Consider the following 15,203-nt stretch of genomic DNA (forward strand, 5'->3'; position numbering starts at 1 on the left):
CAAAAACGGTCCAGTTGCCAGGACCACAAATACAAATTCCATCTAGACACCATTGCCCTAGAGCACACAAACAACTATAGATGCCTCTGCTTAAACATCAGTACCACAGGTAACTTCCACGAAGCTGTGAACAAGCTGAGAGACAAGGCAAGAAGGGCCTTCTACGCCATCAAAATGAACATAAAATTTGACATAACAATTAGGTTCTGGTTAACGTCTCTTTTCTGGATTTTGATAATTAGCGGGTATCGGCCTAATTCTGCTCTGCATGCATTATTTGGTGTTTTACCCTGTACCCAGGATATTTTTGCAGAATTCAGCATTTAGAGTCTCAATTTGGTGTTTGTCCCATTTTGTAAATTCTATGTTGGTGAGCGGACCCAATACCTCAAAACAGTAAAGTGTAATTGGTTCTATAGTTGATTCAAGTAATTTAAAGTACAAAAGGGAAACTAAATAAACATAAATATGGTTTGTATTTACAATGGTGTTTGTTCTTCACTGGTTGCCCTTTTCTTGTGGAAACAGGACACAAATCTTGCTGCTGTGATGGCACACTGTGGTATTTCACCCAGTAGATATGGAAGTTTATCAAAATTGGGTTTGTTTTTTCGAATTCTTTGTGGATCTGTGTAATCTGAGGTCAATACGTGTCTCTAATATGGTCATATATTTGGGAAGAGGTTAGGAAGTGCAGCTCAGTTTCCACATAATTTTGTGGGCAGTGTGCACATAGCCTATCTTCTCTTGAGAGCCAGGTCTACCTATGGCGGCCTTTTTCAATAGCAGGGCTATGCTCGCTGAGTCTGTACATAGTCAAAGCTTTCATTAAGTTTGGTTCAGTCACAGTGGTCAGGTATTCTGCCACTGTGTACTCTCTGTTTAGGGTCAAATAGCATTCTAGTTTGCTCAGTTTTTTTATTAATTCTTTCCAATGTGTCAAGTAATTATCTTTTTGTTTTCTCATGATTTTGTTGGGTCTAATTGTGTTGCTGTCCTGGGGCTCTGTGGGGTGTGTTTGTGTTTATGAACAGAGCCCCAGGACCAGCTTGCTTAGGGGACTCTTCTCCAGGTTAATCTCTTTGAAAGTGATTGCTTTGTTATGGACAGTTTGTGAATCTGTGCGAATTTAAGTGTGCTCTCTCTAAATTCTCTCTTTGTCTCTTTCTTTCTCTCTCTCGGAGGACCTGAGCCCTAGGACCATGCCTCAGGACTACCTGACATGATGACTCCTTGCTGTCTCCAGTCCACCTGGCCGTGTTGCTGCTCCAGTTTCAACTGTTCTGCCTTATTATTATTGGGCCATGCTGGTCATTTATGAACATTTGAACATCTTGGCCATGTTCTGTTATAATCTCCACCCGGCACAGCCAGAAGAGGACTGGCCACCCCACATAGCCTGGTTCCTCTCTAGGTTTCTTCCTAGGTTTTGGCCTTTCTAGGGAGTTTTTCCGAGCCGCCATGCTTCTACACCTGCATTGCTTGCTGTTTGAGGTTTTAGGCTGGGTTTCTGTACAGCACTTTGAGATATCAGCTGATGTAAGAAGGGCTATATAAATAAATTTGATTTGATTTGAATCGCTTCCTTTTAGGTGTTTGTAGAATTGAACTATTTGCACATAATATGACATTTGAAATGTCTTTATTCTTTTGGACATTTTGTGAGTGTAATGTTTAATGTTAATGTTTAATGTTTCTGTCGATCTGGCCCTGTCTCTCTGTCAAATCAATTTAATTTAAGGGCTTCATTGGCATGGGAAACATATGGTAACATTGTCAAAGCAAATGAAGTAAATAAAACAAAAGTGAAATAGAGAGAGCCAGAGCCAGACACTAACTCTCACCACCTACTCTTCTTCATTGGTTCTAACAGAGACAGATAGGGTAACTTCCCACACACACACACACACACACACACACACACACACACACACACACACACACACACACACACACACGCACACACACACACACACGCACACACACACACACACACACACACAATAACATATACTGTAACTCACCACCGTAGCAACAGAAGGGAAGTTTTGTTCCACATGTGTAGTCTTCCCATTTGCCTGATTTATCGAACATCGACACACAGTTCCCGTAGCGATTATTGGGTGCTCTTGAACGCCAGTATCTGAATGAAGAGTTACTCTGGTCCGACCAGCTCCAGTCTCTGAACAGGCCGATCCACACCCAGTTTCCCTTCGGTACAATGTTCCCTATCATCCTGCTCTCAGCCAGGTTCCTCACACTGGCCATGTCTGTGTAGTGCTGTCTGCAGTAGCTCTGCCCTTCATCCCACGTCATACCTTCATTTGACAAGATGAACCTCTCAGAAATGTTGGTTGTGTTCCCTGCAAATGTTTAACGTTGAATGTAAGTATTGAATGTAAGTATCATTTATAGTTATTTTTTACATAAGACATTTACCAATTTGTCACATTTGACTGTGTAAAACCTAGCAGTACTACTTATTTCTCTGAGGGTAAGGCGGATACAAGACTTCAGAAAGTATTCATACCCCTTGACTTTTTCCACATTTTGATGTGTAACTGTAGTGGGTAGTAATATTTATAATTTAGGATATTATAAATAACTCTGATTGATGTATTTTTAAAGTGACCTGATTAAAACTGTAGGTTGGGTTGACTGGTTATTAAGCACATTTCTGTTGTCTGGACAGATTATTTTAATTAAGTTGATTAGACTAGAGTCTGGGTTTGTTTCCGTGTCTTTTGTTTTTACTAGCGAAGTGTTAAGTTACGCGAAGTGTTAAGTAATTCAGGCTGGGGCTGCGTTCCTACTTGAATTTGATTAAAAGGACAACACATTTGTTCATACTTTGAGAGCTTGTTACCAAACTCCTGTGTGTATCACACACACAGTTTTACTCTTACAGATTATTCTGAACTGAAGACACGTGTAGCCATGTTAAGTCTTAGCTTATTGGTGATAGTAATTTACTCCGAGTTATTCTGTAATGTATCATGTTTTTCATGTACACTGGAGTATTATTTATTTTGTGACTAATACATTCTATTAGTTGAATTGAGTAAATGCATTCCTTGTTTTACAGAGTAATTATTTGATTAACTAAATGACTGTATCTTGGTAGGCCTATTGAAGTTGTTAATTACACTATACATATAGTACATATATGCACTATAAATATATGCTTGGTCTCTGAGTTTAAGGTTATGTCAATTTTATGCTAGGACATCGATTGCAAGATATTAGCTCCTTGTATTAGCTCCTTGTTCCTTAGCCTCTTAATAATTGCATTCTTCGCCTTCTTTGAGGATAACACAGTGCCACCTACGTGGCCAGCTATCAAGAACTGTGGGCTCTTCTTCCCTGTGACCGACGTGAGTAAGACAATTAGTTTGCAGGGAGGCACCCACAAACTTGCCTATTGTTTTTCTTGACCATAGAGTTTGCTTGAAGGCACATCAGACATCATGTTACCCCTGTTGTAACTAACATAGCCCTGAACATTTTGATTGTGACATAATTTATAATCTCACAATGAGCCTGGCATTGTTATGGAAATATTTAATCAATCCCTATCCCAGTCTGTTGTCCCCACATGCTTCAAGATGGTCACCATTGTTCCTGTACCCAAGAAAGCATAAGTAACTGAACTAAATGACTATCGCCCCATTGCACTCACCTCTGTCATCATGAAGTACTTTGAGAGACTAGTCAAGGATCATATCACCTCTACCTTACTTGTCACCCTAAACCCACTTCAATTTGCTTACCGCCCCAATAGATACACAGACGGTGCAATCGCCATCGCACTGCACACTGCCCTATTCCATCTGAACAATAGAAATACCTATGTAAGAATGTTGTTGTCATGACATTGGCCTAGGGAGTAGGTTTATGACAGTCATAAATACCTCTTTACTTCTCTACCCTACTGAGGTTACATTTGCAAAACCCTTGGTTAATATAGAGATTCTGGGAACATCAGAAGGTGGGGGAAATTAAACTATATTCTGGTAATCCGACCAATGGAACATATGCGGTGGTACTTAATGCTCTGGATAAGAGCGTCTGCCAAATGACTTAAATGTAAATGTAAATATGATGTCAGTTCGGTTGTCATCTGAGACATTCTCATCAATGATAAGATTACATAAACTCTACAGTGGAAAGTCTACACATCAGAGTTATCGGATTCACATGTAATTGTAATTGTTCAATTTAAATGTTTGAATATAAAATTATTTGTGATGGGAGGAAATGTGATTTTAGCTTCTAAAATGTGAGATTTGGGTTTTCATAAGATAGGGCTCTGCTCAATCATTGGCCCGCCCCTGTGAAGGGACATGGGCTATAAAACTTTTAAAACACACCCTCCTCTCCCTTCAGATTTAAGCCCTTGACGACAATATAACCTCCTGTTCCGAGGACGTGAGGACAACGGTCCTATGTCAGAATGGTTCAGATAATATCTACAGAATGAAGCCAACATCAGCATGAGCTTTGGTTGTGAATGGTCTGAACTTTGAACTCTTATTCACTACAGAAGGGATACCTCCTAGCCGTTGAGTTAGCAACAGCAGATGCAACGAGGGTTAGGAAGGAACAGACAGAGTATCCCGTCTATCACCCAACGACATTACTACGACGTATCCAATTGACAACCAGAGACATTCTTCAAAGGACTCGGGTTGGGCAACACGGCTTTCCATCTACCACCAACCTACTGAAGCGCAGCTCAGAGTAAATAATTATTGCATTTTCCATTTCCAAATGGGCGGTAATTTAGAATGCATAAGATACTGTATTTACAATAGCACTGCTTCTTCCCTTTGTTCCTCAGTCTTCCCACTCTTTCATTCAAACCCAGCCCCTTTTCTTTTGTGCAAAAAGCTGTCATATCTGTTCCGCCCGCTAAGGACGTTTTCCTTTATGACGTAATTTGTAATCAAGTTATGATTTAATTATGTGTATGTGTAATTCTGTGTGATTAGTTAGGTATTTAGTAAATAAATGATTAAACCCAATTTTGTATGGCTGATTCAAATTGTTAGCCTCGGTTTGTGCAGATAACCAAGAATTTACAACTTTCAGATGAGACGGAATTAAGATGAAGATTCATATTGACTGCTATTGATGTAAAATATTACTTGGTCTTTAAGAGTTTATTCGGAAGATAACATCTCTATAAATATTATTTTGTGGTGCCCGACTCTCTAGTTACATTTACATGATTAGCTCAATCAGGTGATATTAATTACGGAGAAATGATTTTATAGAATAGCATGTCATATCACTTAATCCGGCATAGCCAAAGAAACGACACTATTCATTGACTCTAGCTCAGCATTCAACACCATAGTACCCTCCAAGCTCATCATTAAACTTGAGGCCTTGGGTGTGAACCTCGCCCGGTGGTGAATGTGGGAAACAACACCTCCACTTCGCTGATCCTCAACACTGGGGCCCCACAAGGGTGTGTTCTCAGCCCCCTCCTGTACTCCTTGTTCACCCATGACTGCGTGGCCACGCACGCCTCCAACTCAATCATCAAGTTTGCAGACGACACTACAGTAGTAGGCTTGATTACCAACAATGATGAGAGAGCTTACAGGGAGGAGGTGAGGGCTCTGGGAGTGTTGTGATTGTGGACTTCAGGAAACAGCAGAGGGAGCACCCACCTATCATCGGGACCACAGGGGAGAAGTTGGAAAGCTTCAAGTTCCTCAGAGTACACATCACTGACAAACTGAAACGGTCCATCCACACAAACAGTGTGGTAAAGAAGGCGCAACACTGCATCTTCAACCTCAGGAGACTGGAGAAATTTGGCTTAGCACCTAAAACCCTCAAACTTTTACAGATGGACAATTGAGAGCGTCCTGTCTGGCTGTATCACCGCCTGGTACGACAACTGTACCACCGGCAACTGCACCACCCACAACTGCAGGGCTCTCCAGAGGGTGGTGCGGTCTGCCCAATGCATCATCGGGGGCAAACTATCTGCCCTCCAAGACACCTACAGTACAAGATCTCACAGGAAGGCCAAAAAGATCATCAAGGACAACAAACTCCCTAGCCACTGCCTGTTCACCCCGCTATCTTCCAGAAGGCGAGGTCAGTACAGGTGCATCAAATCTGGGACCGAGAGACTGAAAAACAGCTTCTATCTCAAGGCCATCAGACTGTTAAATAGCCATCACTAGCACATTAGAGGCTGCTGCCCATATACATAGACTTGAAATCACTGGCCACTTCAATAAATGGACCACTAGTCCCTTTAATAATGTTTACATATTTTGCATTACTCATCTCATATGTATATACTGTATTCTATTCTTCTGTATCTTAGTCTATGCCGCTCTGACATTGCTCATCCATATATTTATATATTCTTAATGCCATTCCTTTACTTAGATTTGTGTCTATTGGGCATATGTTGTGTAATTGTTTATTATTACTAGTTAGACATTACTGCACTGTCGGTGCTAGAAACGTAAGCATTTCACTAAACCCGCAATAACATCTGCTAAATACGTGTATGTTACCAATAAAATTTGATTTTATTTGAGATAATGGTTGGATAATTTCCACCAAACTAAATGGTGACATCCAGGTGATGGGGATTTCTATACTACATTACAGGGTGAATTTAAAATGGATTCAGTTGAGAATTTTTGTCACACAATACCCTATAATGCCAGAGTGGAGTTATGTTTTTAATTTTTTTTACTAATTAATCAAAAATGTAAAGTTGAAATGTCTTGAGTTAAAAGTATTCAACCTCTGTTATGTTTAGCCTAAATAAGTTAAGGACTAAAAATGTGCTTAACAAGTCACAATGGTTTTTATTTAACCTTTATTTAACTAGGCAAGTCAGTTAAGAACCAATTCTTATTTACAATGACGGCCTACCAAAAGGCAAAAGGCCTCCTGCAGGGACGGGGGCCTGGGATTAAAAAAAAGAAGGAAATTATAAATACAATATAAATATAGGACAAAACACACATCACAACAAGAGAGACAACACAACACTACGTAAAGAGAGACCTAAAGACAACAACATAGCAAGGCATTAACACATGAGAACACAGCATGGTAGCAACACAACATAACAACAACATGGTAGCAGCACAAAACATGGTACAAACATTATAGGGCACAGTCAACAGCACAAGGGTCAAGAAGGTAGAGACAACAATACATCACACAAAGCAGCCACAACTATCAATAAGTTGCTGGACTCACTCTATGTGCAATAATATTGTTTAACATAATTTTTGAATGACAACCTCATCTCTGTACCCCACACATACAATTATCTGTAAAGTCCCTCAGTCGAGCAGTGAAAAAAATAATTGTTTAACCACAAAGACCAGGGTATCAATACACCCAGTCACTACAAAGATTGCTTGAGAGGAAGGAAACCACTCAGGCATTTCAACATGAGGCCAATGGTGATTTTAAAACAGTTACAGTTACATTTTGGGCTCCCGAGTGGTGCAGCAGTCTAAGGCACTGCATCTCAGTGCTAGAGGTGTCACTACAGACACCCTGGTTTGTATCCAGGCTGTATCACAACTGGTCATGATTGGGAGTCCCATAGGGCGGTGCACAATTGGCCCAGTGTTGTCCAGGTTTGGCCAGTGTAGGCCGTCATTGTAAATAAGAATTTGTTCTTAACTGACCTGCATAGTTAAACAAAGGTTCAATTTAATTGCTGTGATAGGAGAAAATAAAAGATGGATCAACAACATTGTAGTTCCTCCACAATACTGACCTAAATGACAGAGTGAAAAGAAGAAAGCCTGTACAGAATAAAAATATTCCACAACATGCATCCTGTTTGCAATAAGGCACTAAAGTAAAACTGCAAAAAATAAGGGATACAAATTCACTTTATGTCCTTAATACAAAGTGTTATGTTTGGGACAAATCCAACACAACACATCACTGAGATCCAATCTTCATATTTCAGGCAAAATCCTAGAAGAAAACCTGGTTCAACCTGCTTTCCAACAGAAACTGGGAGAAAAATTCACCTTTCAGCAGGACAATAACCTAAAAAACATGGCCAAATATACCAAGACAACATGGAATGTTCCTGAGTGGCCTAGTTACAGTTTCACTTCAATCGGCTAGAATATCTATGGTAAGGCTTGAAAATTGTTGTCTAGCAATGATCAAGAATCGTCTTGACAGAGCTTAAAGAATTTTTTAAAAGACTAATCTGCAAATATTGTACAATCCAGATTTGCAAAGATCTTAGACTTGCTCCTGAGTGGTGCAGCAGTCTAAGGCCCTGCATCTCAATGCAAGAGGTGTCACTGCAGTCCCTGGTTTGAATCAAGGCTGCATCACATCTGGCTGTGATTGGCAGTCCCGTAGGGCGGCACACAATTGGCTCAGCGTCATCCGGGTTTCGCTGGGGTAGGCCGTCATTGTAAATAAGAATTTGTTCTTAACTGACTTTCCGAGTTAAATAAAGGTTAAATAATCATATTTTTAAATATAAAAAATATCCAAAAGGACTCAAAGCTGTTATCGCTGCCAAAGGTTATTCTAATATGCATTGACTGAGGGGTGTCAATATATTATGTAAATGAGATATTTTTGTATTTCATTTTCAATTAATTTGCTAAACAATTCTGTTTTTTTTTTTTTACTTTGTCATTAAATCCATTTTGAGTTCAGCCTGTAACACAGTAAAATGTAGAATAATAAGTCAAGGGGTCTGAATACTTTCCGAAGGCACTGTATACAGTGTATACATTTTGTTACGTTAAAGCATTATTCTAAAATGGATACAATTATTTTTGGTCCTCATCAATCTACACATAATACCCCACAATGACAAAGTTAAAACATATTTTTAGAATTTTTGCAAATGTATTAAAAATAAAAAACTGAAATAAAATTAAAAATATAAAAGTATTCAGACCTTTTGATATGAGACTCGAAATCAGGACATTATGGTAGAGTGGCCAGACAGAAGCCACTCCTAAGTTAAAGGCACATGACAGCCTGCTTGGAGTTTGCCAAAAAGGTGCCTAAAGGACTCTCAGACCACGAGAAACAAGATTCTCTCGTCTGATGAAACCAAGATTGAACTTTTTGGCCTGAATGCCAAGCCTCACGTCTGGAGGACACCTGGCACCATCCCTACGGTGAATCATTGGGGTTGGCAGCATCAGCCCGTGGGAATGTTTTTCGGCAGCAGGGACTGAGAGACTAGTCAGCATTGAGGGAAAGATGACGGAGCAAAGGACAGAGAGATCCTTGGTGAAAACCTGCTCCAGAGCACTAAGGACCTCAGACTGGGGCAACGGACCAACAGGACAACAATCTTAAGCACACAGGCAAGACAATGCAGTGGCTTAGGGACAAGTCTCTGAATGTCCTTGAGTGACCAAGCCAGAGCCCGGACTGGAACATCTCTGTATAGACCTGAAAATAGCTGTGCAGCGTCGCTCCCCATCCAACCTGACAGAGCTTGAGTGGATCTGCAGAGAAGAACTGGAGAAACTCTCCAAATACAGGTGTTCAATGCTTGTAGCGTCACACCCAAGAAGACTCAAGGCTGTAATTGCTGCCAAAGGTGGTACAACAAAGTACTGAGTAAAGGGTCTGAATACTATCATAAATGTGATATATCAGTTTTTTATATGTAATAAATTAACAAAACACTTAAAAAACATGTTTTTGCATGAGGCACTGTGTAATGGTTTTCCTCTTCTTCATCTGAAGAGGAGGTGTAGTATGGATCGGACCAAGATGCGGCGTGGTATATGATGGCCATTTCAATATTATCGCTTGCACAGTGCTCCTTGGGATGTTTAAAGCTTGGGAAATCTTTTTGTATCCAAATCCGGCTTTAAACTTCTTCACAACAGCATCTCGGACTTGCCTGGTGTGTTCCTTGTTCTTCATGATGCTCTCTGCGCTTTTAACGGACCTCTGAGACTATCACAGTGCAGGTGCATTTATACAGAGACTTGATTACACACAGGTGGATTGTATTTATCATCATTAGTCATTTAGGTCAACATTGGATCATTCAGAGATCCTCACTGAACTTCTGGAGAGAGTTTGCTGCACTGAAAGTAAAGGGGCTGAATCATTTTGCACGCCCAATTTTTCAGTTTTTGATTTGTTAAAAAAGTTTGAAATATCCAATAAATGTCGTTCCACTTCATGATTGTGTCCCACTTGTTGTTGATTTTTCGCAAAAAAATACAGTTTTATATCTTTATGTTTGAAGCCTGAAATGTGGCAAAACGTCGCAAAGTTCAAGGGGGCCGAATACTTTCGCAAGGCACTGTAAATAACGACAAAACAAAGAAAAATAAAGGTCAGAACGGGATTATGGGGTATTTTGTGTAGATTAATGAGGAAAATAACTTTTGAATCCATTTTAGAATAAGGCTGTAACGTAACAAAATGTGGTAAATTCAAGGGTTCTGAATATTTTCTGAATGCACTGTACTTGTTTTCAGTAATGTTTGTGTCATGATTACTTTATAGAGTGTCAGTGCACATGCAGGTTAAAATATGTTTGCAAACATTAAGTTATGATAATGTTATACTTATTTCCTATTTTAAAATGTTCTAATTGTACAGACATAGAGCTGTAAATACACCAAAGAGTAACATGTTCTCACCGTTGTAGCAGACCGAGCGGTGATTTTGGTTGCAAATGAGATCCCACCACGTCCCATATTCTCCTGTCGCTACACAATGCTGATCAGTGTATTTACCATCTGAACTGTCCCAGTTCCTAAACTCAGCCTCTCCCTCACCATAGTAGTCCATATCTTCTAGAGACCACCTCCAGCTGTTAACACCATTATACAACCCTATCCAGGCTGATCCATTATAACCACTGTCTACAGTGTTGATCAGTCTGTTCATATCCTCCATGTTGTCTATGGTGGCCAGGTCAGTGTACTTATTTCTGCAGTATCTCTGTGCTTCATTCCAGTTCTTGTCCATGTTCACAAAGTGGTACTGAGGATGGCATGGAGAGGGTAAAAACAGCCCTGTGAACAAAACTATCATTTAGTGCATTTTTATCTGTTCCATTATCACAGGCCTGCTACACTGGATGCTTAACCTTTGTTTTCTATAAATCCAGGGTGTAAACAACACAGCTTCACGAGATGCTTGTGCAGCTCAGCGTACAATTACTCTGTGGATCTATTTTCAAGATGTTGTGGCGCAACTCACAACTTCAAATACTTGATGAAGTGGCCCTGCTCTGCTCACCCAGGAAAAGTTCAGCTTTTCAGTGTAGCAGCTAAAATAAACACCGCTTCCACAGTACCCCAGTATAGCTAACAACACAGAAATATACAGTACTATTGCAAAGTATTCAGACCCCTTGACTTTTTCCACATTTTGTTTTATTTCAGCCTTATTCTAAAATGGACAAACTTGTTTTTTTCCCCCTCATCAATCTACACACAATACCTTATAATGACAAAGCAAAAACATGTTTATATTTTTTGCTAATTTATTAAATATCAAAAATGGAAATATCACATTTGAGAATAAGGCTGTAACATAACAAAATGTGGAAAACGTCAAGGGGTCGGAAAACTTTCCGAAAGCACTGTATTTTTCTGTGTTGTTAGCTATACTGGGACACTGTGGAATACCAGTCTTTCTCCACTTGCATGCCTACTCGCGAACTCACTGATTCACACACGCAGGCGCGCGCGCACACACACACACACACACACACACACACACACACACACACTCACTTTCACACACACACACACTCTCACTTTCACACACACACACTATTAATTTACTGTACTGACCTGTTAGTAATAGAAGGGTTCTCCACCCCATCGTCTGACTGTCAGTGTTTCCACTAAGGGAATATAAAAGGGATTGTTAAATTAAATAGAATTGCTAGCATGGGCTGAAGGGATAGTTGACTCAATTTACAAATTGACATATTGGTTTCAGTACCCTTGAAGCAGTCCATTGACAAGGTAAGGACATTCAAATATTGAAAATATCTTTATCAAAATCTTATCTTAAGACATTTGTTGTCATATGGACAGGTTTTAAAATGTCAGCAGAAGCCATAGTACCTTACAATGACAAAAGTACAGCTAACCTGAAGGTAAATATTTATGCATCGCTCAGTTTACTTAACTGTAATCAAATAATCACGGCAATCAATCGCATATTGTTGATTAAAATATTCAAATTAAATCACGCTGTTAGATTATAATGACACACATACAAGTTTTTGCCTTTCTGCAACACAAAAATATTGCACTTTAATTGTACATTTGCTTCTAACACTGTCCTCACTCCTCAACGTGTAATTGTTTTCAAAATTGTTATTAACTAGTAATACAAATTGGCCATTTTTAAGCATAGAAATCAATTAGCACCCCCAAAAAACGACATGTTCAAGGTTAAAGTTAAATATCAATCTCAAGCACCAAAGAAAACATTTCCCGCATTTTGATTGATAATTCAGATTGGATTCAGAAAATCAAATTAAAATATAAGAACCTGTTTAGTTGGTCTTGCCTGGTCTCTCTCTCATTCTCTGGTCTGTGGACTGAGGTCTATGGTCTGCTCTTGTCTGGTTCTCTGCTCTGTGGACTGAGGTCTCCTGCTGTGTCTGGTGTCGTCTCTCTTAATGGTTGCCTCTCCTCTGTGCAGAGCTCTTTAGAGGGCTCAGATGCAAAGTATTTTTCCACTTCCACAGGTCAAACAATATGGCCACTGCTGCCATGACTCCAAGCCGGGCTTTGGTTAAGTTAGGCTTAACATTAGGGTTAAGGCTTTGGTTAAGTTAGGCTTAACATTAGGGTTAAGGCTTTGGTTAAGCTTAGGGTTAACATTAGTGTTAAGGCTTTGGTTAAGGTTTGGCTTAACATTAGGGTTAAGGCTTTGGTTAAGCTTAAGGGTTAACATTAAGGTTAAGGCTTTGGTTAATGTTAGGATTAACATTATGGTTAAGGCTTTGGTTAAGTTTAGGGTTAACATTAGGGTTAAGGCGTTGATTAATGTTAGGCTTAAAGGAATAGTTTGGGATTTTGGCAATGAGGACCTTAATCTTCTTCCCCAGAGTCAGATGAACTCGTAGAAAAAAAATGTATGTACAGTTGAAGTGGGAAGTTTACAAATTCGTTTATACTCAGTTTTTCACAATTCCTGACATTTAATCCTAGTAAAAATTCCCTGTCTTAGGTCAGTTAGGATCACTACTTTATTTTAAGAATCTGAAATGTCAGAATAATAGTAGAGAGAATGATTAATTTCAGCTTTTATTTCTTTCATCACGTTCCCAGTTGGTCAGAAGTTTACATACACTGAACTAGTATTTGGTAGCATTGCCTTTAACTTCACTAGGATAGGGGGCAGCATTCGGAATTTTGGATGAAAAGCGTGCCAAAATTAAACTGCCTGCTACTCGGGCCCAGAAGCTATAATTGATTTGGATAGAAAACACTCTAAAGCTTCCAAAACTGTTAAAATACTGTCTGTGAGTATAACATAACTGATATGGCAGTCGAAAACCTGAGGAAAATCCATCCAGGAAGTACTATTATTTTGAAAGACTGCCTTTGAAAGACTGCCTATCCACCATACAAAGACTTAGGACCCAGTTCACAATCTCTATGGCTTCCTCTACATGTGACCAGTCTTTAGGCATTTTTTCAGGCTTTTACTCTGAAGAATGATGGAGATACAGCACTTTCAATGACTGGACAGTGGAAATTTCCAGACATGAGCCAAGCGCGTGATTGGGAGCGCCCCTTTCTTGTTTCTCCTTTTCTATTGATGAAGCTTTTGTCCGGTTGAAATATTATTGATTATTTATGATGAAAACAACCTGAGGATTGATTTTAAACATCGTTTGACATGTTTCATCAAACTTTTATTGTACTTTTGTAAACTTTTCATCTGGATGTTGAGAGCGCGCATTGTGCCTTTGGATTACTGAACTAAACGCACCAACAAAACAGAGGTTTTTGGACATAAAGAGGGACACTATTGAACAAAACAAACATTTATTTTCTAACATGGAGACCTGGGAGTGCCATATGATGAAGATCATCAAAGGTTAGTGATTCATTTAAGCGCAATATCTGACATTTGCGAGCCATATCCTTGGCTGGAAAATGGCTGTATGGTTTTAAGTGACTAGGCGCTGACCTAACATAATTGCGTAGTGTGCTTTTGCCGTAAAGCCTTTTTGAAATCGGACACTGTGGTTGGATTTACAAGAAGTTCATCTTTAAAATTGTGTATAATACTTGTATGTTTGAGGAATTTTAATGATGGGATTTCTGTTTGTTTTGAATTTGGCGCCCTGCAATTTCACTTGCTGTTGTCGAGGTGGGACGCTACCGTCCCACTGGTGCCAGACATGCTAAATTGTTTAACTTGGGTCAAACAATGTGGGTAGCCTTCCACAAACTTCACACAAAAAGTTGGGTGAATTTTGGCCCATTCCTCCAGACAGAGCTGGTGTAACTGAGTCAGGTTTGTAGGCCTCCTTGCTCGCACAAGCTTTTTCAGATCTGCCCCCAAAAAATTCTATAGGATTGATGTCAGGGCTTTGTGATGGCCCCTCCAATACCTTCACTTTGTTGTCCTTAAGCCATTTTGCCACAACTTTGGAAGTATGTTTGGGGTCATTGTCCATTTGGAAGCCCCATTTGCGACCAAGCTTTAACTTCCTGACTGATATCTTGAGATGTTGCTTCAATATATCCATATCATTTTCCTACCTCATGATTCCTACCTAACGATGTTCATTATGGCCAAACAGTTCTATTTTTGTTTCATCAGACCAGAGGACATTTCTCCAAAAAGTACGATCTTTGTCCCCATGTGCAGATAGATGCAAACCGTAGTCTGGCTTTTTTATGGCAGTTTTGGAACAGTGGCTTCTTCCTTGCTGAGCGGCCTTTCAGGTTATGTCGACTTGTTTTACTGTGGATATATATACTTTTGTACCTGTTTCCTCCAGCATCTTCACAAGGTAATTTGCTGTTGTTCTGGGATTGATTTGCACTTTTCACACCAAAGTACGTTCACCTCTAGGAGACAGAACGCGTCTCCTTCCTGAGCGGTATGACGGCTGCGTGGTCCAATGGTGTTTATACTTGCGTACTATTGTTTGTACAGATGAACGTGCTCCCAAGGATGAGCCAGACTTGTGGAGG

Source organism: Oncorhynchus masou, chromosome 23 (genome assembly GCF_036934945.1).
Source record: "Oncorhynchus masou masou isolate Uvic2021 chromosome 23, UVic_Omas_1.1, whole genome shotgun sequence".
NCBI classification, from domain to species: Eukaryota; Metazoa; Chordata; class Actinopteri; order Salmoniformes; family Salmonidae; genus Oncorhynchus; species Oncorhynchus masou.